At 43.3% G+C, this 26,120-nt stretch overlaps 1 long non-coding RNA gene across 7 annotated transcripts in view; it reads left to right on the top strand.

The window, feature by feature from the left end:
- Positions 1-23,790, top strand: part of LOC310889322 — a 33,892-nt gene extending 10,102 nt beyond the window's left edge. For 5 of the 7 annotated variants that reach the window (XR_014576516.1, XR_014576517.1, XR_014576518.1 and 2 more), the window contains 4 exons: positions 3,276-3,492; positions 21,761-21,922; positions 22,162-22,297; positions 22,409-23,790. This is a non-coding gene — a long non-coding RNA (uncharacterized lncRNA). The remainder of the gene's footprint in view (positions 1-3,275; positions 3,493-21,760; positions 21,923-22,161; positions 22,298-22,408) is intronic. The other 2 variants (XR_014576515.1, XR_014576520.1) reach the window with 1 other exon arrangement.
- Positions 23,791-26,120: the final 2,330 nt, after the last annotated feature.

The following is a 26,120-nucleotide window of genomic DNA, read 5'->3' as shown; positions in this document are numbered from 1 at the left end:
GGCTTTGCATGGGAGGGTGAAAATGTTGGGTGAGAGTGTGCTGACATGGTGCCCCTTCAGCATGGTCAAAAAAACAACCTTTTTGCTAAAGGCAACATCTTTCTCACTAGTTTTTCAGGTCACTGGCCTCATAACAAGGAAACTTCCTGGGTTTATACAAGTACAAAAAAAAAAAAAAGAATAATGAGATCTTAGTTCTGCATCTGAATGTAACCATTACTCTAAGGACTACAATTGGACTGTGGTACATGTCTGTCTGTAAGGAAGGAGATGGGAACAGAGAGACAGCATGCCTGCCCCTCATCAGCTAAGGTCTTCCCTTTCCACTGACTTGTTTGTTTGTTTGCTTGTTTTTTAAAAAATCACATTTTGATCTTCTTTTGAGGGATCATAAATTGCAGTGAGAGCCATTTCACTGGCCTAATATTTCAGGATGGAAACAGGAGGAGTAAATCAATACCCCCTCCTGCAATCACTTACACAGAACAGTGCTTCAAGAAAATGAGACAGAATGACAGCCAGCCCCTGCCATCCCTCCTTGTTACAAACCCTGCAAGCCAGTGCCAAATTCAATACAGCCCATCATCTCTGTTCAGTGTCTCTCAACATGAGCTGTTGTCTCCTTACTGTGGCTTTTACTAAACAAAGCCCTTGGCCTGTAAATAACAGGAGATGTCAGCACCACACAGGCAGCCCTTTCCCTACTGAAAGATGGCTTTGTGCTGCGCACGCGGTCCCAGCAAGTTCGCTCAGCTTGCTGATACACTGTGGTGCTTGCAGACACATTTAATGCTCTCACTTTTCACACCTTAGCCCCTTCAATATTTCCGCTGGCTGCTAGTAAGGCGCCGGCTATAACAGCAGCAAAGACAGAGGTGGTAATGGCAGGCATCTGCCCCAGGGGACGTCAGAGTTCAGCTAAGGCGCAGGGGTCAGGACAACTGTTTTGTTCAGAAGTGAGAAAATGCAGGGTATGATTCAGAAAAATATGAGCTTTTTTTAACATAACCTCAATTCTGCATCATACTACTGGAATAACATAACAAGCCCCCCTCCTAATGCCTGCACAAGGAGATGCTTCAGCTTAAAGCACACCCCCTGCCCCACAGCAAAACCCGGGGGCAAGAAATGACATTTTAAAAGCTCTTTATGGTCAGGTGGCTCTGGAAAGAGGCTATTTTGGCCTGAGCCCCAGAGAGTCCTGGGATGATCTGGAAGACAATCTAATCTGGATCAACTGCCCATGTTAACAGAAAAACTATCTGCAGTGAGGTGGAGAGGTCTGTTCATTGCTCCTAAGAGCATTACCACCACCCTGCAAGTGGAGAGCTTGCTCCCTCTGGAGCAACGTCAGGTAGCAGCCGTGGTTCTGCCGGGATGAAGATTCAGCTGAGGAAGCCATTACCGGGTGTTTGGATTGGCCCTGGTCACCTGAAAAGGCAGAGAATCTCCCTGCTTTCTTGAGATTCTGGAGGGAAAAAGAAATTAAAAAAAAAAAAAAAAAAAAGCAGGCAGACCAAAGCTCTCCACTAAATCTCCCAGCTGTCAAATTTGACTTGATGGCTAAGGAAAGGGACAAGAGCTGTCAGGAACTGGGAATCCCCAGAGAAGAGTTACAAAACATCTGGAAAATATGCTCTCTTGGCCTGAAGTTCTCTTGCCTCCCACACTGGGTGTAGATGAGGGAAACGTGCCAGGAGGTGTCTGTGCTAGAGCAGGGTGGTGGGGGATTCAGGAGTAGGTGCTGGAAAATGGGTAAGGAGGCCCCTGGACATCCCAGAGCTGCTGATTTTCAAATGGGCTGCTCAGGCAGTGCCGCACAGGCCCTTCCATACCCAATCTCAGGCTGAGCCATTGCAGCTTTGATTCTCACTCATGCATTCTCGTGTGACACATTTTCTCTAAACCCTCTCCCAATCCAGGCACAAATGAAATATTAAAATGTGACTCTTGTTTTCATGTGGTATATCTTTGCTTAATATAGGTACTCTGGCACATTTGAGCACTCGGTCTGAAAACAGGAAAGAAATTTAGAGTAATGATACTTTACATTTCCAGAACCCACTGCGTCAATGACTTTCAAGGTGCCTGTGAGTGAGATTAACAGTTTTGCTGCTGCACATTCACTGTTCTGCCAAACAGCATTATTCTGCTATCAGTGCTCTGCAGGCGCATGCCCTCAGCTCTTGTATGTGTGTCTGCACTGAACTCCACCACTCCCTTCCCTCTGTATGGCTGTAGTCAAGCATAATTATGCAAAGCAAACATGTCAGCTTGCACAGCAGCAATCTCAGAAAAATGAAATCCCTATTCTTGCCTCTTAGCTGTAGGAAGATCATAACTCTCTGGTGTTTGATTCTGATCTCACACTTGTTCTCTGCTAATGGGATTTCCTTGACTTCAAAGAAGACATTACATACAATGGAGAGAGATCCTTGTACAGCCCAAGTGTGTAAGCAGTTCTCAGGCAGTCACATGTATGCTCTTAGGGTTCAGCTCAGCAATAATCATTCCCGGACTGAGCTCTTCTACCCCCTCCGTAGCTGAGATCCCACCAAAGACTTGTCAACAGCAGTAAGTAAATGTGAATCCTTCATTCCCCTGTGTCTGACATCACGTCAGCATCAGTGGGATTAACCAGCCAGGCCCAACCATAGCAACAAGCAACACGATGTCAGAAATTAAACTTGCCCTCAATGCTGTGAGCTCAGTGCTCATCTCTAGTGGTGAGCTTGAGGGACAAAAACATGACAATCATCACAGAAGGGCTTCTCATTGAATTATTTGCAGTGTCCAGCTTAGGGACTGCAGATCTCGGTACGCATATTTATGTGCTTGTAAAAAAGAATAAGAAATAAAAAAAGCCCACAAAAGTCAGTAATCATCAGAAAGAGGCAATGTTTCTCCAGGTAGCTGAAGAAGAAAAAGTGTGCATAATTTTTTTCCATCTACATTGTTCTCAGTACAGTCAGAAACTGGTCTGCTGAAAAGGTCAACACTTTCCAAGGGTAACCCTTTATCCCTGTATCTCTGACCTATGGATAAGGACAGGGCTATTAAGAAGATAGATAGAAAAAGTTGGTTTATTACTGCTTTCAGATGCTGTGTTTCCTGCACTAGGAATAGGCACATGGTAAATTTTAGGGAGCGATAATACCCTTTCCTGTAAGGAAGAAAAACATAAAATATCAAGCCAAATCTTTATCAGATAAATCATTCTACATGAGTGAATGTCTTCATTTGAATATTTGTTTGTTCTTACCAAATACCTCTAGCTCTGCTGCCATAGATGCTCATCGATACGAGGCACTGGAATACCAGTTTGAGACAGCAATCAAGATCCAGGCCAATAGCTGGACGTTTCCACAAAGAAATGTACCCCAAAAAAGCAGCGTGATGGCAACACAGCAAACTATAGGAAAAGGCCAAGAAAGGGTATCAGAGACTGGTTAGAAGATGTCAGACTGCCATCGCATCCACATGAGAACACAGGTAGCTTTCCATGCCTGCATCATGGCATACAAAGGCACAGAAGTGCTCCATTCCCCAGAGTGAGAAGAGACCTCCCATTTTTAGAGAGAACCACCACGAAGGAGCATGCAATGAGTTCACAGCATAGCTGTTGCACTTCAAGCTCACACCCTATCTTACAGTGCTGTAACTTCTTCTTGCTCCAACAGCTACTTCTGAAAGTGAATTGTGCAACAAGGAGGGTCTGTTTGCTGACTGTGTGAGAAGCATCCCAAATTTTTCATCTCTCTGCTAACCATGAACACTTATCTGATGGGAAAGGGCAGTCAGGCAGCTGCTCGCAGGCTGTCCAGCTCCACAATGGCAAAGCCGGGGCTTGCTGCCTCCTGGAGCTGGCTGGAGGGGAACCTCACCCCAAAGTTTTTGGGTTGGCACCATATAACCATCATCCCATGGTGAACCTTCACTTTGGGAGCTGCGTTTGTGGGAGCTCCTTGAGAGATGTGTGCTTCTGACAATGATGCTGGCACCCCACATGGCAAATGAAAATTTGATGGATTTATTATGGATGAAAAACAGTAGGGAAAATGCACACTAGTGAGACAGGCAGCACAAAACTAGATCCAGTGTCTTCAGCTGGCGTTTCCAAACAGGATTAAGCTAAATGGCATAAAATCATCAGATTAAACTGGATGCATACTATAGACTATACACAAGTACTACATGCATAAGTTACATGCAGATTCAATGGCATTGCAGGGAAGGAGTGCAAAATGGATGCAAGTGTAGAATAGCTATTAGGCTTTTAAATTCCTCCTTTCTCTTTTTACACACTAGCAACCCCCTAAATACCCCCTAAATACCTCATGTAGCCAAACTCATAAACCCAGCACATTTGTTAGATTTTGTCAGACTTTCCCACTAGTCGAAATTATCTAAGTTTAATAAACCTTAATGATATCACTTTCTCCGTTTTCCCACATTGTCTCCTGGTGAGGAAAAAAAATAAAAATAAACCCTTAACTTTCAACTACAATTGCCTTCTTAGCTTTTAAATGAGGTTTCCCCACCCAGAGAAGCTATTTGTGTAGAATTCAGCTTTTTAATGCTGCAAATAATGTTTTTTAATGCTGCTGTATATAGGGTCCAGAACCACAGTGCACTGAAACCTCAACTGTTTTTACCCTAAAAGACCCAGAAACCCTAGGGAATCTGTGGGACACCTCAGCAGAGTCTGCAAAAGCTAACTGTGAAAAGTAAATCCATGTGAGCAGACTAAAGTTTGTTATGCACTAGAAAAAAAAAAAAAAAAAACAAAATTAGTATAGCACAAATAAATATAAACTGTGATGATTTTTTTTATCTTTGTGTACATGCATCTAGGAGTTGGGTTTTTCTTCTAAAGAGGAAACAGTGTTTTGCACACTAAACAGAAAATGAGGGTGAGGTTTTTTGTTTGTTTGCTTAGTAAGTCTAATAATAATATGTAGTCCATGTCAGAAATGAGAGCAGTATAAACTGCAGAGGATTAAGAAGTGTTTGAGTTTTGGTGACACTCCTACTTATTTTGAGGTTTTTCAGTGTTTAGAGAACTATGTGTAACTTGCAAGTCAGAGAGACTGCATAAGCTAGGACTGGACCACTGATATTTTAGCTTGGCATTGGAGTGGCCCAAGTGGTTTGAGTGGCACTAACCTAACACAGAGCTGGATTCAATATTCTGTGGGAGGAGAGATTTGGATTGAAGAACAAAAGCAAAATGAGCACGTTTTCAGAAAAATGAGCACATTTGTCTTCAGCTCAGCCTCAGCTCATCCATGAGTAGGACAATATCCATGTGAAGCATGCTGATACCAAGAGCAGGCATCCACTGCTGTTCCTGCCTATGATAGACTCAATTCTTCCTCCATTTTGCCCTCACATTGGTGCCTCTGTCTTCCTCCTCTCCCACAGCCCCTGTGAGGTGGGAGCATTCCTCCACCACCTCAGCACAGAGTCTGAAACTTGCTGTCAGGCTGAAGTAAGCACCGTGTCAGAAAGACAGTTAAAAATAGAAAGAGGGGACTTTTTTTTTTTTTTTTTTTTTCCTGTCTGTGGTCTATAATACCTGTCAAATGAAGTGGCTTGTTCTCAGGCTAATGTTTGCCGACCTGTGTTGCTGCACTAGGAAGGTAACTCCTGAGACCCATGTTTGCTTTCTTACTCTGCCTGTTACAATGAACCGAGCAGCCCATGATAAGGTTGTTATGTATTTTAGGGCAGGCAAAAGTGAAGAGATGCAGGAAGGAAAGGACAAGGCTAATGCTGGAATTCACACCTCCATTTGTTTAAAGCCTGGTACACAGGAGTTACCCATGCAAATACTTCAAAGCAAGTCAATGCGAGCAGTTATTCAGCACCAGCTAATGCTGTATTATCACTGGCTGAGTAACAGCATATTATCAGACAATATTAACTTTGGTTTGTGGGTGGCAGAAAGCCATTATGGACTCTGTTATTATTAGCTTGTGTTGAACAACTTCAACCTTTACCTTATGGAAATATATTACTTCACCTCAAGATACAAAATGCCCTTAGAGGTAACGGGTGCATTTTGCTTACACAACTACAGTCCCTTTGGCTTCCCAGTCCTCCTCTCCTCTCATCCAGCCTGCCTGCAGGCATGCCCAGTGATAGGAATGTGATAGAGTTTAATGGGAGGGAAGAAGCAATGAAGATCTAACGCTCTTAAAGCATGTAATCTTGCTGTCCAATTCAGTGTGCTACCACTTAGTCAAACTTTGATAAGATAATTAGCCTCTGGCCCCTTTGTAGCCAGCTCTGCTTAACTCACTGGAGATTTTGAAGATCGCCGCTGGTCTCCCGCTCTCATTATAACTGATGCCGTCTGAATGCTAACTTCCCATCTCTGCAAGTAGGAGGACAGGGAGAGTCTGGGCATGCAGAGTTAAATCAATCCAGAAGTTATTTGTATCACATTAATTTTTTTTCTGCCATTTGCTATATACAACAGAAGAGGCTCTCAAATGAGGTAATGTGCATGGAAGGCACTGATAATATATTATGACAGGTACAGTAAATTAATTTGGAGACTATTCTAAACAGTGTGAGTACATAGATTTTATTGCAGTTTCATCTGTGGAAAGATGGCAAAAATATCTCTTTTCTTAGTAATTTAAGAGGCTGCAGTTGCTTCCAGAACACTTTGATGAAAACTTCAGCTTCTTAGACAAGGGAGACTCCGCTTGACTGGCCAGAGTCCAAAAGAGCTTTAGCAATTTAAACCAGCTGAAACCATGGTCTGTAATACTGTGTTTACACCCTCAGCCCTGGAGAACATTTAAACAGGACAGATCCAAGTTTCTGCAGCCAGTGGAAAGACTAACATTAATTTCAGAGCTCAGCTGAGCCATTAGCCAAACCAAGTTGATTCATTTTAGACGAAACAGAGGCATATGCAAAAACAAGTAGGTGAGAGTTTTGGTTTTGAAAGCACAGGTTTCAGGAGGTGAGAGAACTGGATAGTGAAGCCAGTCAAGCCAAAGAGTTATATATAAGGTACTTCAGTTGAAGAAGATTTGGAATTTCTTTCTACTAAAAGCTGCAAGGAAGGAGCTCTCTGCAATTTGCATCTCAGGGAGGGACAAAAACCTGCAGGAAATGGCTGCAGATTGAAATGGACGGAGAACTGCACTAGAAAGTCCAGCACAGCATCTATTTGGAAAGGAGGAAAGAGCTAATCAGCAAAGAAAACTTCATTTTGGAGGTCAGGAAGCAGGGGGCTGGAGTAAACATTGTCAAAAGTCAAACCAAGTTAGAAGTATGATGAGGAAATTAAATGGTAATATTAAAAGGAAATCATAAAAAGTTATTTATCTATTGAAACAAAAAGATTTTAAAGGGGAAAATAGGTGATGTTTTTATACAGGGAGGATTAGATCTGTTGTAGGAGTGTGAAAACATTAAATGAAACTGCTTTGATTTTCTGTGAGAACATTAAAATCTGGAGAAAAGCAGGACAGATATGGGATGAGTGTCAGGAAATTGAAAATATCTCCTCAAGGGAGAAGCAAAACTCTGAAAGCTGGATGTGCTCAGCCAGCAGGGAGCTGATTCCTCACCACAGGACTCTCCAAGACCTGACAGCAACTCTGAGTAATTTTGTCGAGCCATGATAGAGGGGGACCCACATGACTTGGGAGCAGTAAATATAGTAACCACAATTAATTGAGTGAGTTTGCATATAAAGACACTTTAGCTTGATTGTAATAGTATGCAAGAGCACAAGGCAAATTTTAAAGGAAAGGAATAATTAATGAGATGGTGATCAATGAAAATCAAAGAAGCAACAAAAGATTGGGCCTGACAGATAGAGAATACTAGGTCAGCCTAACACCTTTCTTCTACAGTAGAGCTCACTACTTTATCAAGAAAAGGTGTCTGAATATCAGGGAACCATTTGTGGTAACGGAAATCATTAGTTCAAATGAAGGGAAAAGAAAGGAAAAGCACACAAAGTACTGTAAGAAGGTAAGAAATGGCTTTAATGTTTAAATTACAGAAGGTTGTACTGAAGGAGAGCCCTTAGCATTCTCTCTGAATTGGAAAATTTTTTAGCTGTTCCCAGTAAGGACTGTGGTTGAAAAAGTAGGTGCATGGTAATGAAATTTGCTGATTAGCCACATGTCAGAAACACCTTGGCATGGAAAGACATCTGAACATGGTACAGGTAGAAACAGATAACCTGTGAGTCTGAAGTAACATTAATAGAGTGAAATTTAATACCAGTTTTCAAGATCATGCCTTTAGCAACTAATGGGGAGATTTCTGAAGTACTCTGGGGACTCATAAATTGGAAATGGCAGAGAAGGAGGTAGAACTGGGAATTTTACCTGCTCACAGCAATTACTATGGGTTACCAGGGTGATATGCTTGTACAAAATCAGAGAATCAGGGAATAATAGAATCATTAAGGTTGGAAAAGACCTCCAAGATCATCTGGTCCAACTGTTCCCCTACCACCAATATTACCCACTAAAACATGCCCACATCCAACCTTTCCTTAAACACCCCCAGGGATGGTGACTCCACCACCTCCCTGGGCAACCTGTTCCAATGCCTGACTGCTCTTTCTGAGAAGAAATGTCTCCTCATTTCCAACCTGGACCTCCCCGGCACAACTTGAGGCCATTCCCTCTAGTCCTATCACTAGTTATCTGCGAGAAGAGGCTGACCCCCAGCTCCCCACACCTTCCTTTCAGGTAGTTGTAGAGAGCAATAAGGTCTCCCCTGAGCCTCCTCTTCTCTAGACTAAAAAAAACCAGTTCCCTCAGCCGCTCCTCACAGGACTCCAGGCTCTTCACCAGCTTCGTAGCCCTTCTCTGGACATGCTCCAGGGCCTCCATGTCCTTCTGGTAGTGAGGGGCCCAAAGCTGAACACGGTACTCGAGGTGTGGCCTCACCAGAGCTGAGTACAGGGGGATGATCACCTCCCTGGTTCTGCTGGCTACACTATTCCTGATCCAAGCCAGGATGCTGTTGGCCTTCTTGGCCACCTGGGCACACTGCTGCCTCATGTTCAGGTGAGCATCAATCAGCATTCCCAGATCCTTTTCCTCTGCACAGCTTTCCAGCCACTCTGCCCCAAGCCTGTAGCACTGCAGGGGGTTGTTGTGGCCAAAGTGCAGGACTCAGCACTTAGCCATGTTGAACCCCATCCCACTGGCCTCTGCCCATTGACCCAACCTGTCCAGGTCCCTCTGCAGGGCCTTCCTACCCTCCAGCAGATTGACACTTCCTCCCAACTTGGTGTCATCTGCAGACTTACTGAGGGTGCACTCAATTCCCTCACCCAAATCATCAATAAAGATATCAAACAGGATGGGCCCCAACAGCTACCCCTGGGGAACACCACTCATTCACCACCACTTTCCGGGACCGGACTTCCAGCCAGTTTTAACCCAGCAGAGAGTGTACCTGTCTATGTGCAAATGTGATCCTAGAATTTATTAGGAAAAGTGCTTCGGGTAGACATAGGAAAGTGTTCACAGCTTTGTGCAACACACCAATTAGATGCTGTTTTGAATACTGAGAACTAGAATTGTAACCCACATTTGAGAAAGAGATATATGGGAAGCGGCTCAGTTGGAAATTCCCCTCTGTGTAAGGACATGGGGGGAGTTTTACTTGCATAGCAAATGAAGAGCACTAGCGTACTTGAAATACTGACCTCTTGGCTCAGTAGACTGTATAGCCCAATGTGCATTTGGGATTCAAAAACCAGTATCCTTGCATGCATGTTCCGTAGGGATCAGCACTCATCTTCTAATCCAAGTTTCCTTGGAAATCTCTGGGAAGATGTAAACCTGAAGATCTATCTCCGTCCCTGGTAAGACCTCTCCTGCTTTCTATCAGGTCTGGACTTCCTGCCCTGCAGACTCAGAAAGATGTTGAGAGACACCTTTAAGATAAAAGAATGCAGTAATCAGAAAGGTTGTTTTGAGATCTGTCATCATGCCTGGATTTAGGTACCTGAAACAGCCTTCTGAGTACAGGTAACCAGAGGCCTAACTTACAGAGGGCAAAAACTAGGAGATATCAGTCCTACATTAAGGGCTAGATCAACAGGTATGCCTTCTTACTCTAGGAAACCGAGTTAAAGAGACTTTAAGGGAGTTTTTGAAATAATAGTTCAATGTCTAGAGGACTTGCACAGGTAATGGGTGAGGTGAGGCCAGTACCCTTCTCAGCCTGGAAAGTTCAAGCCCAATTTATTATGTCCCGCATAAGACAATGTCCGAACCTGTGAGCTGCAGGCAAGTCTAAGACATGGAGACAGTCCACCTCTCCAGTTAAAACCATGACAATGAGCATCTAAGAACTGAGTGTTTGTGAGACTGTGGATTGACCAACAAGAGGGGTAGTAACAGGGCTTGACTGAGAGAAAGGTAGTTTGGCAGAGCAAATAGTATAATCTTTGTTCCCTTAAGAAATTTGAATAACTAGCCCTAAAAGTAAACATAAAAAGTGTGCCCTTTCCTGGCAACAGGAATGCAGCCTGCCATGTGACCTTTGTTATAAATAGATGATAATACCTTAAAAGACATGGAAGAGAAATGCATGTGTGCTTCTGCAGAAAATCATGTGGTAAAATGAGGTTGTGTCACACACCTCTAGGGACTGGCATTGGTGTGTGAAATGGGTGCCCATTGTACTGGGTCTGGCTGGGATGGAGTTAACATTCCCTGCAGCAGCCCATGCAGTGCTGTGCTCTGCACCTGTAGCTAGAACAGCACTGGTATCACACCAGTGTTGTGTCTATTGCTGCATAGTACTGGCACCGCATCAGGAGTCCCTCCAACACCACCAAGAGCCAGCAGGCTGGGGACGTGTAAGAGGTGGGGAGGGGACATCACCAGGGCAGCCGAACTAAAGCAACCAAAGGGATATTCCATAGCATATGATGTCACACTCAGCAATAAAAGGTGGAAAAGGGAAAGAAGAAGGGAGAGGTGGGCTCTCTTTATGAAAATCTCTGTCCTCCCAAACAGCGGCTAAGCGTACTGAGGCCCTGTTTCAGGGATGTGGTCAAGCATTGCTCATGGATGGGAAGTATAAAGTAATTTCTTTCCTCTCTCACTGTGCTTCCACACAGCATTTGCAATTTTACCTTAATAATTATTTTCCCTTTAATTAAGTTATTCTTATCTCAACCCATGTGTCTTTTTTTTTTTTCCTTTCTTCTTCCCCACCTCTTCTGAGGAGGGGTAGTGAAAGAGCAGTTCAGCTGCCTAGCAAGTGAAAACCACCACACTGATTTGGCCAGCTCAACCAAAACTGTATCCCTCTGGGCCCAGTCAGTAAGCATCTATGTACTGGGGAAATGTAGGTGCCTATGGCCTCTCAGATACCAAGTGTTTGGGTGGGATCACTGTGGCTCAGGCCCTCAAATACCATTATCTAAACTGCATTAGTGACAGCTGAGGTCCTGGATTCAGCCTTTTGGGTGGAACTCACCTCTCCTGATGAATGTGAGGGTTGAGGTGGAAGCTAGTTCTCCAGTTACTCCCCTGGTCAGTGAAAAGAGACAGATGGTAGATACCTTCAAAGGTATCTCTGCTGGTTACAGGGAGAGTTGGACAACCAGCTCAGATGACATACCTTGCTGTCTGAGAGCTAAAACCACATGGGACAAATCCCACCATGCAGACCTGAGCATGTAAATATCCAGGTCAGGGGGAATTAGGCTCTTTTGAGCTTCAGATGTACCTGGCAAAAGGAAAGGCAGAAAGTGAAGATCAGCTTGCCTGTGAGAGTCTTCAGGCCAAACAGCTGTATATCAAAGGGTTTAGTAGCTCCATCGGCAAAGATGATAGATTTTTTTCATGTTTAGCAAACCCAGTCTCTTCATTCAACTTACAAAATTTACAAGGTCTGGTACAGTTGGCGGAGCTTATAACCTTTGTGATCAGATGGAGCCAGTGGAGCCATGTATGTTATGAGTGCCAAATAGTTCAGATGTTGCTTTCCCTCTTGCTTGCGTTAAAACAGCAGGAAAATAAAAGTAAACAACTACCTTCAAGATTAGAAAATAGAGCATTCAAATGCCAGGAAATCTCCCAAATTAGAGATCCCACAGCAAAAATAATTCAGTCATACTTATCTTTCGACTTCTCCTGAGAAGTGTTTATCATCAACATGTAGCAAGAACACAGAGGTTATCATTGCTATTCAGTTGGCAACTTTCATAGAATGGAATGGGTTAGAAGGGACCCTTAAAGATCATCTTTCAGGACTTGATTTCTCAACCTGAAGTTTTTCATTAGCTTTAATACTTCACTTTTCATTGTCCTCCCGCTGGGACATGGGTTGACACAATAGTTATGAATGCCAGCTTGATGCAGGAGCTTCTTTACCTCACACCTACTCATTTTCCTGTTTCTGTACCAGGGCTCTTCATGTATAGATAAACCGAGAATAGTCCTGTAGGTCTGGGAATAAGTCAAATACAAAGAAAGAAGCAGGTAAGCCAAGCTAACTCCTGACTGCCAAATAATTTTGAGCTCTTTGGATGCATCAGTGGGATAGAAGGAGCTGAAGTATTTAACAAAGGGAAATGCTAAGGTGGAGCACTGCAGGGGAGGGAGGGAAGTGTTATAAATACTCTGAGGCCAGAGAGCAGCCCTGGTTACCCTATGGTGTGCCAGATGCAGTGGTCCCAGAGGAAGGTTCAGCTAAAACCAGCTTTCTGCGCATGTGTGACCCCTGCACTCAAACATCCCCAGCAAGGGAGCCCTCTGCACTCAACTCTGATACTAGCTACCCACAGGCATCCTCTGCTGGTGGCCACTGAGGTGGGTTGGGATGGGGCAGGAAGTATGGCTGCTCTGGAGGGTGTTTTTCAAGGCAATAGAGCTTTTAAAAGCAATCAAGCTTTTCAGCTTGATTGAAAATGGCCCACCTCAAAATGTTTCATAGGGAAAAGCAGTAGTAAAGGCAGTCTAACAGCTCTTCAAGTGGAAACTGGCAGCAGCTTCAAAGGTGTCATACTGTGGGGAGAGTCTGAGTCAAAGCTCAGGGTGGGAACAAATCAGTCACAACCCCTCTTGTGTGGGTAGATGTACCCAGCATTGCAAAGGTGCCATCAGAGAAGGAAGCAGTGTCTTTCATCTCTCCTCCTTCAACTTTTCACCCTGCAACACTTGTGAGGTTGTTTTCACCATCCAAGCTCTTGTGTCTCCTCTGACTCTTGTGATGAGGGAGGTGAGGCTCTTGCTCCACTGAACAACACCCTGAAACACCTCTGGTGTTTATAACACATTGCCTAACTTAACAGGGCCCAGAGCCATGACAGTTTCACAAACACATGATTTTTTTTTCAGGAGGGATAGTAAGTATTGGTTCCTGGGAGTCAAGATCTGTGAATGTTGTCTGGAAGTGCAAGTGTAACTGTCAGACCTAGAAGGTTATCATGAGGAAGCAGTCAGTTTTAGTGCTGTGACTTCCAGCTTCTGTCTGAGGTTTTCTACGCATCAGGGTTGCCAGGCACTGTGAACCACTTTGGGTTTATTATTGAAGCAGGACTTTTGAATCTAGATCTGCACCAATTTTTTCATAAAATCCAGAAAAAGTCAGAACTAGGACTTTATTTTCAGCTTCCCTCCATAAATCTTTTTTTTATTTTCTTTGTCTTCATGCCTAAGCTCAGTGTTGAAGCTATTCCATCATTTGTTCCTACTCACTTATACATACACATACATGCACATATTTCTTTTCCACCTTTTTAAAAAAACTGCCATCTTTTTATAACTAAAATTCTTGATGAACGCTTGTATTTGATAGCTCACCTCTGAAAAGCAGACAAAGTGGTTATTTTTATCCCTATTTAGCACAGTCTCCTAAGGAAACAAGAAACCTTGCTCTTGGGCCATCTTTCAACTCTGGAGGTCGCTACAGTTATAATTGTATGTGACTGAGAGAAGTCTTAATTTCTAGTTCTCTTAAAATCAGTAACGTATTGGAGGAGAAGATGAATTTCTCCAGTGAAAGCATGTGTTCAGAGCACCCATTCCAGCCCACAACTGGCACATCTCACCTGGACGCCAGCCCCCAGCTGCCCACTGGTGAGGACACAACAAGGAGGTTAGAAGAGGGGATCTGGGAGATGTGGAGGACAGATGTAGGAGGGGTTGTGAAGGAGACCAGGCAATTTTGGGGGGGTTGTGAGTGTGGGACTTTGGGCTGAGGTAAGGGTAGGCTGATCTCATACACTGAAAATAAGTTTTAGCACATGCCACAAGTTGAATTCAATAAGAAACATGCCTATAAGAAACCTAGCCATACTGTAAATATACAAATAAAATGGTATCATGGTCCCTGCAAAGAGAGTATTGGTGTATCTAAACTGTTCCTAGGCACTCTTTCTTTTTATCAAAGCAAACTCCCATTTATGTCAGTATTTTTGGGAGCAGACCAAGAATGTACCACTTGGAAGTAATTTTTCTATTTCTGAATGGGGGGAATTTTGCCTCTTCTGCCTCTTCTTGGTTGGCTGGTTCACATAAAAGTACCTGATTCCTGTGGCTGAGCAAGTAATTAACCTATATGCAGGCCAGAAATCTCTCTCTCTTTGATATATTTCTTCAGTGGAAGAATAAAAGATTTCTCAGTAGTTCCCTGAATTTAGCTATTTTTAAATGAAAAGCAGTGCAAGAATATTTTGTGCCCTTCTTTTGGAACAGACAGCAAGAGGACATTGCTGACCTGTAGATCAGGTCCAGGTCTAGTCTTTTACCAACTGTCCAACCAAATGTTAGCAAGAAAAATCTATTTGTTAGCTTCTTGTGTGAAAGTAAGTGCATTCACACTTACTCTTTCTGTTTGACAAGCTCAAACCTTTGCTGTTGCAGTGCATGATAAGCTCTTATATATATATATCCAGGCATCAGCTTTAGTGCAAGTGTTCTGCCAGCTCCAGCACAAACTTATGCTATTCCCCAATGTCTGGATCCTGCATATTTTTGCTCTTAGTGACCTGGAGTCCAGTGCAAGCTTTAGTTTAGTATTCTCCCACTAGGGCAGCATTTTCCAGTGGACATTTACAATCTTTCCACAGAGCAATGGAGGAGACCTCTCGTGGCCAGCTAAAGCATTTTCTGCAGCGATGTAATCAATGCCAGTGATAGGTGACATTATTAGGCATTGAGCTGACCCTACAGGGGAAATATGAGAATGGAATTTGCAGTGATTTGATCATGGTCACAAAGCCACCGTAGCCCAAGTATCCTTTCCTCTGTCTCTCCACTCCACAATAATTCCATTATTACTTTTAAAGCTCCACCATGGTAATTTTGTTGTCCATTTGGTCTGAATTAATTAAAGCTGCGTAACCTGAGTGACAACTTATTTCATTCTTAGTAGTGGCTAAAATTCACTGCCCTCATCCCTATCCATGTCCCTACAACAGTTTCCAGGCAAACAACCTTCTTCAAGACCTTGGGCCATCCATCAAGTACACAGAATCACAGAATGGTTTGGGTTGGAAGGGACCTTAAAGATCACCCAGTTCCAACCTCCTGCCATGGTGTTGCCACCTCCCACCAGACCAGGCTGCTCAAAGGTTGCATCCAACCTGGCCTTGAACACTCCCAGGGGTGAGGAATCCACAGCTTCTCTGAGCAACCTGTTCTAGTGCCTCACCACCCTCTGAGTGAAGAATTTCTTCCTTATATCTAAAACCTACCCTCACTACACTCCCTGACAAAGAGTCCCTCCCCAGCTTTCCTGTAGGTCACCCCAGAGCCTACCATTCTCCAAGTTGAACAACCCCAACTCCCTCAGTGTCTCTTGATAGGAGAAGTGCTCCAGCCCTTTGATCATCTTTGCGACCCTCCTCTGGTCTCTCTCCAACAGGTCCGTGCCCTTCTTGTTCTTGGGACCCCAGAGCCAAACACAGCACTCCAGGTGGGGTCTTGTGAGAGCAAAGCAGAGGGAGAGAATCACCTCCCTCACCCTGCTGGCCACGCTGCTTTTGATGCAGCCCAGGGTATGGTTGGCTTTCTGGGCTGCAAGTGCACGCTGTTGGCTGACGTTGAGCTTCTTGTCAGCCAACACCCACAGGTTCTTTTCCTCAAGGCTGCTCTCAGTCCACTCCTCACCCAGACTGCATTGGTGCTTGGGATTGCCCTGGCCCAGATGCAGGACCTTGCACATATCTCTGGCTGTTCATGTCAAGCAGGAGCATTCAGCATCATGAGTCAGAACTCAACACTGCATAAGAGCCTCCTGAAGACACAGCAAAGTGGTAATTTTGGGTAATTTTACTCTTTAGGAACCTTAGGGGAACACAATTTTTTCTTACAAAAGTGTAGGAGGATTTCTCAAACATCCACATGAGCCAGGTTGCCCAGCCCCTGTGGGAGTCCACTGCTGTCATTACAGCCTAGTCTGGACCTGGGCTGAAGGCAACAGGAGAAGTGCTGAAGCCACCTGCAGCACTTTTTGCTCCGGCCTGCCCTGAAGATGAAGGCAAGTGAGGTGATGTGGTTACTCTTTACCAGGAAAGGCTAGAGAGAGGGTCCTGAGCTATCCAGCTGCCAGCTAGTGCTGCCTTGGCAACTGTGTAATGGGCAATGGCCTGTACTTGAACGGCTTCAAGAAGAGATGCAATCAACCATTCACTATCTTTCTTCTTTCCATTAAGTTCAAAGTGCTATATAATCACTTCAATTTTCTTTCAGCAGTGAGTAGGCTCAAGAATAAACCACAAAGCCTGAACTCTCAGTCTGTTCCATGTTTTATCCTGGATTTATCTTCAGCCATCATTGGGTGCTGTCTTTCTGCCTGACCCCATGTGGAAAATGGCCTCCAAGAAGGGTCAAGCATTCATTTTCATGCTCCTCTGTGCTGAAATGCTTTTCCTGGCAAGATTAGATAAAGTAATTCCCTTTCATTTCAGGCCATCCCAAGTAGATTCTTTATAAAAATCTACTTTAAAGCAATTCTTTTTCTCATTTGCTATAGGTTTATAGATTGAGGCTATGGCCAGGCTATTTTTATATTCACTATGCCAGGAACAAAGCTCAGTAATTTATTCTGCTTGAGGAAAAAATTGATTTTTATCTTAAAAAGGCATTTAGAGGATATTGTCAAAGACTCCTCTCCCGGTCACTACTTGGTCAGAATCTGCAATATGGCTCAAAGCCAGATCCAGCAAAGCTCAGCTTCTTTGTCTTGCTGCCTCAGGGAAAAGAAGGAGAGTACCACCACTCTCCCCATAGCCTGCAACATGGGCATGGGCTGGAACACTCATGAGATGTGGGAGATGAGGGTTTGTGCCTCCACGGATAAAGTATGAAACAGCTTCTTTCCTGTGTGAATGCTCTTAGCACTTGGCTCTCACTGCTTGGCATTTAAAAGTGGGAAGCACACTTTTGGAAGGTTTTTTACAACATGCATGAAGCCTGGGACACCATCACCTTGCAGGGATTTATTTGCATTTACTCAACCCTGGCCAGCTGATTCCCAGCATCTCAGGGCCGTGGCTGTTGTGCCCCACAGCGCCTGTCCTAGACCTGCATGGGGCAGCTGTTCCTGCCTCTGTCCCAAAGAAGAGCTGTGGCCATGCAAACAGGCTCTGGGGCTTGTCCTTCACCTGGCCACCAGACGAACAAGCACCTGCTGATATACATGTCCTCAGCTTAGCTGTGATCCCACACCCTTGAATGATGCTGCTCCCCTGCCCTTCTGTGCAGCAGTGGGGCAAAAGGGCAAAGCCTTTGCCTTGAATCTCATTGAATATCAGGGTGCAGTCATGGCTACAAAGTGAAATCAGTCATGGGGTAGGTACCTCCAGAACCCGTGCACACACATACACTCACATGTACACATGTACACATGCACAGGCACACATTTCGCTCTGTGCCCACACAGGTCTGATCTAGTGCACAGCTGGTGAACCCCAGCAGCCAGAGTACACCCCAAAAATTAAACACGGGTAATTATTCACAGTTCAGTGCCTTAATCATACAGAGAAGAGGTAGCTTCCTGGTGTGCAGCAGCATGACAGAACTTGCAGGAAGGACACCAAGCACTCACAACATGCTCCAGAGAGGTTAAATAAAATATTACAGGGAGGGCTGGTAATTCAACTCATTCTTAAAGTTACTGGACATTTTCTGTTTTTAGACATGATATTAGGTTCCTTAAACAGCAAATGTTGACGTTTTGGTCTGATTTTTATGTGTGCCAGATGTTTGCATTGTGCTTCTGCAGTATTGGTTTCTAAAGGTGGGGAAAAACAAAAACAAAAAAAAAAACAAAACAAAACAAAAAAACCCCACCAGTTCAGACACTTAAGAATACTGAACTAGGGAAGATATGTTGCTTTGCTTTTATTTATAAAGTATTCCAGTGGCCTTTACTCTGAGCATCTTGGGGTGTCCTTTAATGTTTGAGAAATATTTGGCAAGCTGAATAAAACTGCATTCACTTTATGCACCTGCCTTCTGTCATCCCATGAAAACATTCCCAAATTTGTCCAGAATGTAAGCCTAAGAAATCATCACTACTGAGTGGAGACTAATTTTATCAGCTGAAAATTTGGAAGCTATTCACACAAGACCTGCTCTGCACAAACGGTGGTGAGCACATGCCTCCAGAGTTCCTGGGTCAGAGGTCCCCAACCCGTCCACCTTTAGTGTCTGAGTGCCCATGTCTGGCAGAATAACAAAGAGAACTCTCCGCTTTGCCTGCCGCGACCAGGAACTCTAGTTCAGAAAGCTAGATATAAGCCAAAAAATCTACCTCATCCCAGCTCTGTTGTGAGTACTCTGGTGCCCCTCCTCACCCTGTCTGGGACAAAAGGGACCTGATGAGACCAAGGAACCTGCTTTGGCTGAGGCAGGAAGAAGGGACAAGTGTTCACAGGAGTGAAAAAGACCCCAGCTCTCAGAGGCGTTATATATATGCTTGTCCTTCCACAATCTTACCCAGCTGCATCTTAAAAGTACCTTTCTTTGCCCATTGCCTTCTTCTTAGAAGTCTACTGCATATTTCTCTGATGTTGAAGTGTTTTCCTTTAAATTATAGCCTGCATGTCTTTGTGGGAAGTTTGTAACCATTTGTTCTCATGCCAATGCTGTCCTTTAACTTAAAAAGTGGTTTTCTTGCTTAGGTACTTTTATTTTTTTCTTGGCCTTGTTTGTAGACTGCTGCAATATAGGTAGACTGAACGAAGACAGAGCTTCAGTTCAGCCAAAAACCCCTGACTCCAAAGCAGAGCTGGGATCAGTGCCTCAGGGTCTAAGTCCTAAGCTTAAAGTACTCACTGTTTGTCCTCTACCAGCCACTCAAAAATTTCATCCTTCTCCTAAGGGGGAAAAAACAAACCACAAACCCAACCCAAAAGCAGTGGACGTGAAGTAACACCCCACAAGCCAGATCTAGCTAGGTGGGCAGCAATTACAGTGCTGTACAAACTTCAGGTACCCAGTCAAAATCTATTTTTTTCATTTGTATCCAGTATGCATGATAGACCAGCCTCAAGCATGAAACAACTGTTCTTCCTTTAAGCAATGCTCTGCAACATAAAAAACTCAGGCTATCAGTGTTCTAGTATTTTGAGTACTCAAAACTAAGAACATAAACTTAGGGAATATGTTTGATCCTAATTATTCTGTGCTTCAACTTGCTGGCTCTAAGATGGAGATAACTCAACATCATCCTGCAGAGCTAGTGGGAGGACATATCCATTATTGTTTGTGAAACACTCAGGCTTCATAATGGTAAGCACCAGAGAAAAGCCTATAAAGCAGTTAATAACTTCATCCTCACAGCAGGATTTACACAGATGAGTAATAAATAAGATATAAAGCCTCATATTAAATAGCAAGGATGGAATAAAGCACAGAATAATTGTTCACTAAGGGGACTCATCTGCCCTGTGAACTTTATGAGGTATAGGTCTATGGGAAAATTTATATGTTGTCTTCTTAAAACCATGTCCTGCTGCATAAGGTAGAAAGGCAACAAAGTTAAAATTGTATAGGAAATCTTCATTCTGGCATATCCTACATTTTTAATTAATTGATATTGCAAACTTGATAAAGTACTTTAACACAATTTATTGTCTGTGCATGTGTTGTAATACAGACCTAGAGGAAAAAAGGCACCTGCGTGTTCATCATACCATTTTACTGCCTTACTTTCACTACCTTTTTATTCTTCTGGAAAGCCTTATGCAGTGTTGTTGTATAAGATAGCTCAGGTTTCCAATACAATATCCTGGTTTTAGGTGCTTGTCCCACAGAAAGAAACGTGCCAGACTGGGTAACAACCTGCTTAGCAAAGCAGAGAGGGAGAACTGCAAAGCTGCAGGCTTTATTAAAACACTCTCTCACAAAAGATACATCTGCCCAAAACATATTTTTCAAATGCTTCAAAAGAGGATGAACTGTTAGAATTTGCAGTTTTCCACTATTTGCTGAGCCAGCAACTTTCCCAACACTGGCCTCTCTCTGTATCCGAGGTGTGTTTACTGGCAGCGACAATGGTATGCATGCACCTCAGCTGTGAAATGACTCATTTTTTCCCCTTGTTTGATTATGGAACTGACTTTAGAAACTGCTTCCTCGGGCTGAAAACCCATGAAGGAGTGAGCAATGGAGGTAGCCGAGCTTTGTTCCCTGCCACCCCCAGGTGTGGTGGCACCTAGTGGGCCTCTGTGCCACCTCTCTGTGGTGTGGCATCCCCTCCAGCCAGCAGGCAGAGCATAGGTCAGGGCACCCAGAGGACATGACCCGATAGCTGCTGAGGTCTGCAACAGCCAGGGGTGCCCAGTAGCTCTGTGGTGTCTCCTGAGAAGGTATTGCTCATCTCAAGAGAGCTGCTAAGCTTCAAACAAAAATTAAAATGAACTGTGTAATATGATTTGCAATTAACACAAATTGCATTAAGCGTCAAGAAGGACAATAATAAAACACTTTGTACATATATATATATGTACATATATATATACGCACATATATGTCTGTGTGCGTTATGTGCAGGAATATAAAAGCACATACTCTGCACTCTTAGAGAGGTGGTACACTGTGTCTACCGTCATGCAGCCCCCTGAGGACAGTTCAGCCCTGTCCTCAGGGATATGCTGTCGTGTCATGGGAAACCAGCTTGTTAGCAGGACTGGCAACCTGCAAGTCAAGCCGCCCATGGTAATTAAAAAATGACTGTCTACTCCACCGCAAAGGACTGGGAACTTCAACAATGCAAGAAGAGGAAAGCGCTCACCATCTCACTAGCGCAGAATCTCAGGACCAATGGTATGGACACAGTTGTCTGAGTACACAGCCCTCGCTCAGGTTTCCAAGATAATACCTGGCATGTAATGTGCTGTTGTCTTAAAATATGGATCCCCAGCAACCTAGTGTGGTAGTATAGATTCAACATTATGTTTAAGGTCATTTTTAATATGTCTCATTTATGGTTGCTTTTCTTTGTTTGTTTGTTTGTTTTTCCCTTTTTATTTCTTCTTTTGTGCTGGAACAGGTATTTCATGTGGTTTCTTTCTTTGTTTTAGTTCTGAATTTTATAGTTGTGGAGTTGTGGTTCCTTTTTACTTTTATTGTTGAACTTCCTGTTCCAGCTTATTCTTTTATTTATTTATTTTTTTTTTTACAGGGCAACTTGCATGGTTTCATGGTTTCCTCTATCTCTCTCTGGAGATCAGGGTTTCAATAAATATATTTCCTGTGGCTCTTACAATGTTTCTTCTTTTTTAATTTCTACCCAGGTGATGAAAGAAGAAAAATAGGACTGGAAATCAAAAAAAAAAAAAGAAAAAAACCCACACCCGAAGAGATAAGTAAAAGTGGTAAAGAGCTTCCTCTGCATCAGCAGCATCACTTCCCAGTTACTCCTGTGCAAGTCTTCCAGGACCAACACAGGAGATAAGGCATTTATAGTTAACATTACTCTCTCTTCTTCCTTCATCAGTTGCTGGCTGTGGGCTCTTACTCAGTTTATTTCTGAGCTAGTTCTTTTGTGCCTTTCAATAATTTATGCTTCAACAGTGAAAACAGCTGTCTGAAGTACCCCCATAAATTTACTAATGACACCTCAGCTTTTGAAAGCTGAAACCATACAACCCTTCCAGTGATACAATTTAATGATATACGTTTTACTTCCTGACAGCTTTCTGAGACTTACATGGGCAACTTTAATTGTTTAACCTGGACAGCTGATCACTGGATGAGGAAATGATGTTTCCCTTTAGAGGTGTTCAAACTTCCGCTGAGGGCTGCCACCAATACCAGGATGTGTTGCAAAGGTCTGTGCTTTTTTGAGCCTCTCCAAGTCCCTTTTCATTACCTCCAACATGGTACAAAGAGCTGGCCATTGTCAGTGCTGCATGATTTCACGCTGTCTTCCTTTCCCTCAGCCTCGTGTGCAGGTGAGGCCGTTCCTGGCAGCTGCCAGTTCAAGTGACCAACAGTGCCATCACTGCATCACAAAAGTTGTGAGGGAAATGAATGTCTGCCCTGACCGAATCAGTCACGTGTACCTGAGATTTATATGAAGATATGGAGGGCTTTGTATGAGGTCTCCACTCTGAAGATTGTGTGCGGTGTCTAATAAAATATGAAACATTTAATTAGAGTGAGTGATTAGTCTCATTTGTTCAGGAATCCTGGAGCTGTAGTAATTTGTTGAGGGAAAATTTTAAAAATGAATCATGAGAACAGTAAGGCCTTGATGAAACACACTGGAAAAAAAAAAAAAAAAAAAAGAAAAGAAAAAAGAAGAAACGTGAACAAACAGGAAAAAATAAATAAAAGGATTCCTACCTAAACAAGGGCACTGTGGTACTTTTAAAAGATATCTTCGAGTCTTATTTTTCAGAACTAAAACAGACTGACTGGTAAGGGGCGGGATGTGATCTCTGTGTTTACTCAAAATTATTATTCACTTGAAAGTCTCTTATGAGACACTCTCATTGTACTATTTCTCTGTAAGCTCTGCTCAAGCCATTAGACCATCTGGGTTACAACAGATATGTGTGAGTTGCTTTCCTATCACCCATGAAGATATTTTAAATGGGACTTAAGGGAGAAAAAGCCGAACAAACCAAAACCGTAAGGATGGAAGAACTGAGGAGTGGACAGTTTCTAAAGGTTCGTAGTTAATCTGTTTTGCAGAAGAGCTGACTCCCTCATCAGGGCTCTGAGAAGAGTACGCAGGGCTATGAGAAGGACATGGAAGGACATGGTCCTTTGCAGAGCATCAACCTGACGTGGCAGCTCTGAGGAGGTGACCCCAGGAGGAAGGCCCTGAAAGGAAGTCGTGGAGGATGCTGACACCACATTCACCTCTCTCCTTCAATGAGCTTTGCTTTGTGGTCTTCTCTCTCTTTCAAGGTACCACTGGCTGATGACAGCTGCTGAAAAGCAGCACAGACTGTTTCTTCACAAGTGTCCACTTGACTTGTGCACATTAATCTACTGCTGGTTATGCTGTGGTGTGGCAGGGCAAGAACACAAGCAGCTGTGATTGTTTTCAAACACCAGTTTGCTTATTCAGAAGAGGGAGAGCTGTTCGTGCTCCTGAAGTAACCATTTTTATGAATGAGACTAGCTGGGATTCAGCTTTGCAAGGAATATTGCAGCTGTGATGGCGTCTGCCCAAATGTCATTAATGCTCAGCACCTAGCTATTAGGAGATCCAGCTGATGTTTCCCAAGGGGCTGTCAGTATCTGGAGTCTAGCTCATGTCTAGGCACTCACCTTTTAACCCTGGAGCTTCTGGCTTATGACCACAATGCACCACCTGTCCACCAGCCCTCTTCCTCTTCTCTGTTCCTCAAGTCCAATCCTGGCTCCTGAAGCTCTTGTCTGAGTGTAAGCACATCCTCTCCCAAAAGGCTGAGCCTTCCTGTCCTACAAAATACCTTTGTGAGGCCTGGGACAGAGAGGAACAACCAGACTTGCAGATATAGATGGCCTTTACAGAAACTCTGTAAAGATACTATTGAATTTACTTACAAAATAAAGTACAAGAGATCAGAGGTCATTAGAAAAATTACAAAATACCCCCAAAGACAGCTTCCGTCTCCTAAGGGGTCCTTGGGACTCTATCAGAGTCAGACTTAGATATTACAGCTCTGTACCACAGCTAGCTGAAAGACACTATTACAGGAACCTGAACCTGTAGTCTATTATCAGTGAAAAATACTGAAGCCATTGTAATGCTCTTTATCAGCTATTTGTGTGGGATTTTTTTAAATTATTTATTAGATATTTATAAGATATGATCCTCTGGATCACATCAGGTGTATTTATGATTTGTGAATATACATAAATTTTTTTGTTTGTTTGTTTGTTGACTATGAAAAAAGGCAATGGGAAAGCATTTAACCTTCCTTTTGTGCTGAGATGAGATATTATTGCCCATGTACCTGCTACCATGATACAACTCTCTGTATTAACCAGCCTTTTTCAGGAATAATTTTCAGTCAAACATACATTGTCTCTTATGCAATTGTAGATAAATATTTTTACTGTGAGTTTGATGTACAAATTAGATACACGCACTTCAGCTGCATTGTTAATATTACTCTGTGATTATTTGCTATGTGTGTTATCGAGCACTTGTAATCTGCAATACTGTAATGAGAGTTCGTTGGGCACAGCTAACAAAGACAAATCTTGTCCCAAAGACCCAACAAATTGAATATAAAAACAACAGACAAAGGACATAAAATAAGTGCTGGGTACAGAAAAGCAACAAAGTAATGTTGACCAACATCGCATACACTGATCTGGCACACCAGCAGCTGTCATGTTTTTGTGGGACACCATGAAAAGGAAAGGGTTTTAAAGAGGTCTAGCCAAAATTTTTCTTTTGAACTGAAGAAGGTTGTTCTGCTGCATAGCTGTAGCTCAGGAAACATCACAGAGTTGATAGGGTTAAATCTATGTTTCTGGCAGAGAATGGAAAGAGATTAGAGGTACGGAGAAACAAGAAGGCAGCCAACAGCAGGACTGCATAATGTGCCACAGAACAACAGAATATTGATAAGGCATCAGGACCATCCTCCGAAGGATGAGTACCATGCTCAGTAATTAGAGGATGGAAAATTACAACTGAATCAGAGAAGGATGTTCTAGTTCCATCATTAGTGTTGAGACATTTCCTTAAAATTAAAGAAAAAAAAGTAGTTTAATGGTCTATGAGGATGCTCTGAGCATGCTGTCCTCCTGCTGCTCCATGTGAGCAGGCAGTGCTGTCAGATGGTTTCACAGCAATTACAAAACTCAGAACAACTTGCAGAGAGAGGTTACTTAATTTTAATATTGATCCATAGTATGGTCAGAACCACACAATATGTGCATTCCCAGTGCCTCTGAGAGGGATTTTTTCTGTTCCTTAATTCCAAAATACAACATTTATGGTACGTCCTTATTTGCCACATTTTTTTTTCCTCTGAGTCCTGCAATGTTCTCTTTCCATCCAAACTCTACAAGCTTTGTAAAAGCTTATCAACATGCTTCAAGTGCTGTGATTTTATAATTTGGAGACCTTAAGTGCTTCATATTTGTTAGTCATGGGCATCACAGGGCTAAATTTGCCTTACCACAAGGAATGCACATACCCAGACGATTTCCTCCCACCTTTCCATCACATGCCGAGGCAGGCACCCAGCTCTGGGAGATGCTGCATTCGCTGTGTGACGCTGCCTGTGGCTATTAGGAAACAACTTGCACATCTGTTTTCTTGGCATCGGAAAAAAAATGCACTCACACATCTGAAACCTGGCTCTTAGGAACATTAAAGGTGTGCATGTTGTTTAAATCCAACCGCTGCTGTTGAGGCAGCTTTTGATGCTCCTTTCCCTTGTACTTTGTGTTATATCTGCGTTAGAGGACTAGTGGAAGGAAGCCTTGCTCCCAACTCCAGCGCCTGTTCCTATTGAAGTCAGAAGAGAGCATGCCATTACCTTGGGCTAGAGTCTCAAAGAGAGTAAATCAGCATAACTTCTGTCTCCACTCTGCTGGAGATGTGCCAGTTCACACTGGTTGCAGATCTGCCCTTACAGGTTCATACATCATCTGCCCTGCAGTTTGCTGATTTCCCGGATTAAGAGTTTGAAGATG

Source organism: Anser anser, assembly GCF_964211835.1.
Source record: "Anser anser genome assembly, chromosome: Z".
NCBI lineage: Eukaryota > Metazoa > Chordata > Aves > Anseriformes > Anatidae > Anser > Anser anser.
The sequence above is the reverse complement of the archived record's forward strand: the minus strand, read 5'-3'. Positions and strand labels throughout refer to the sequence as shown.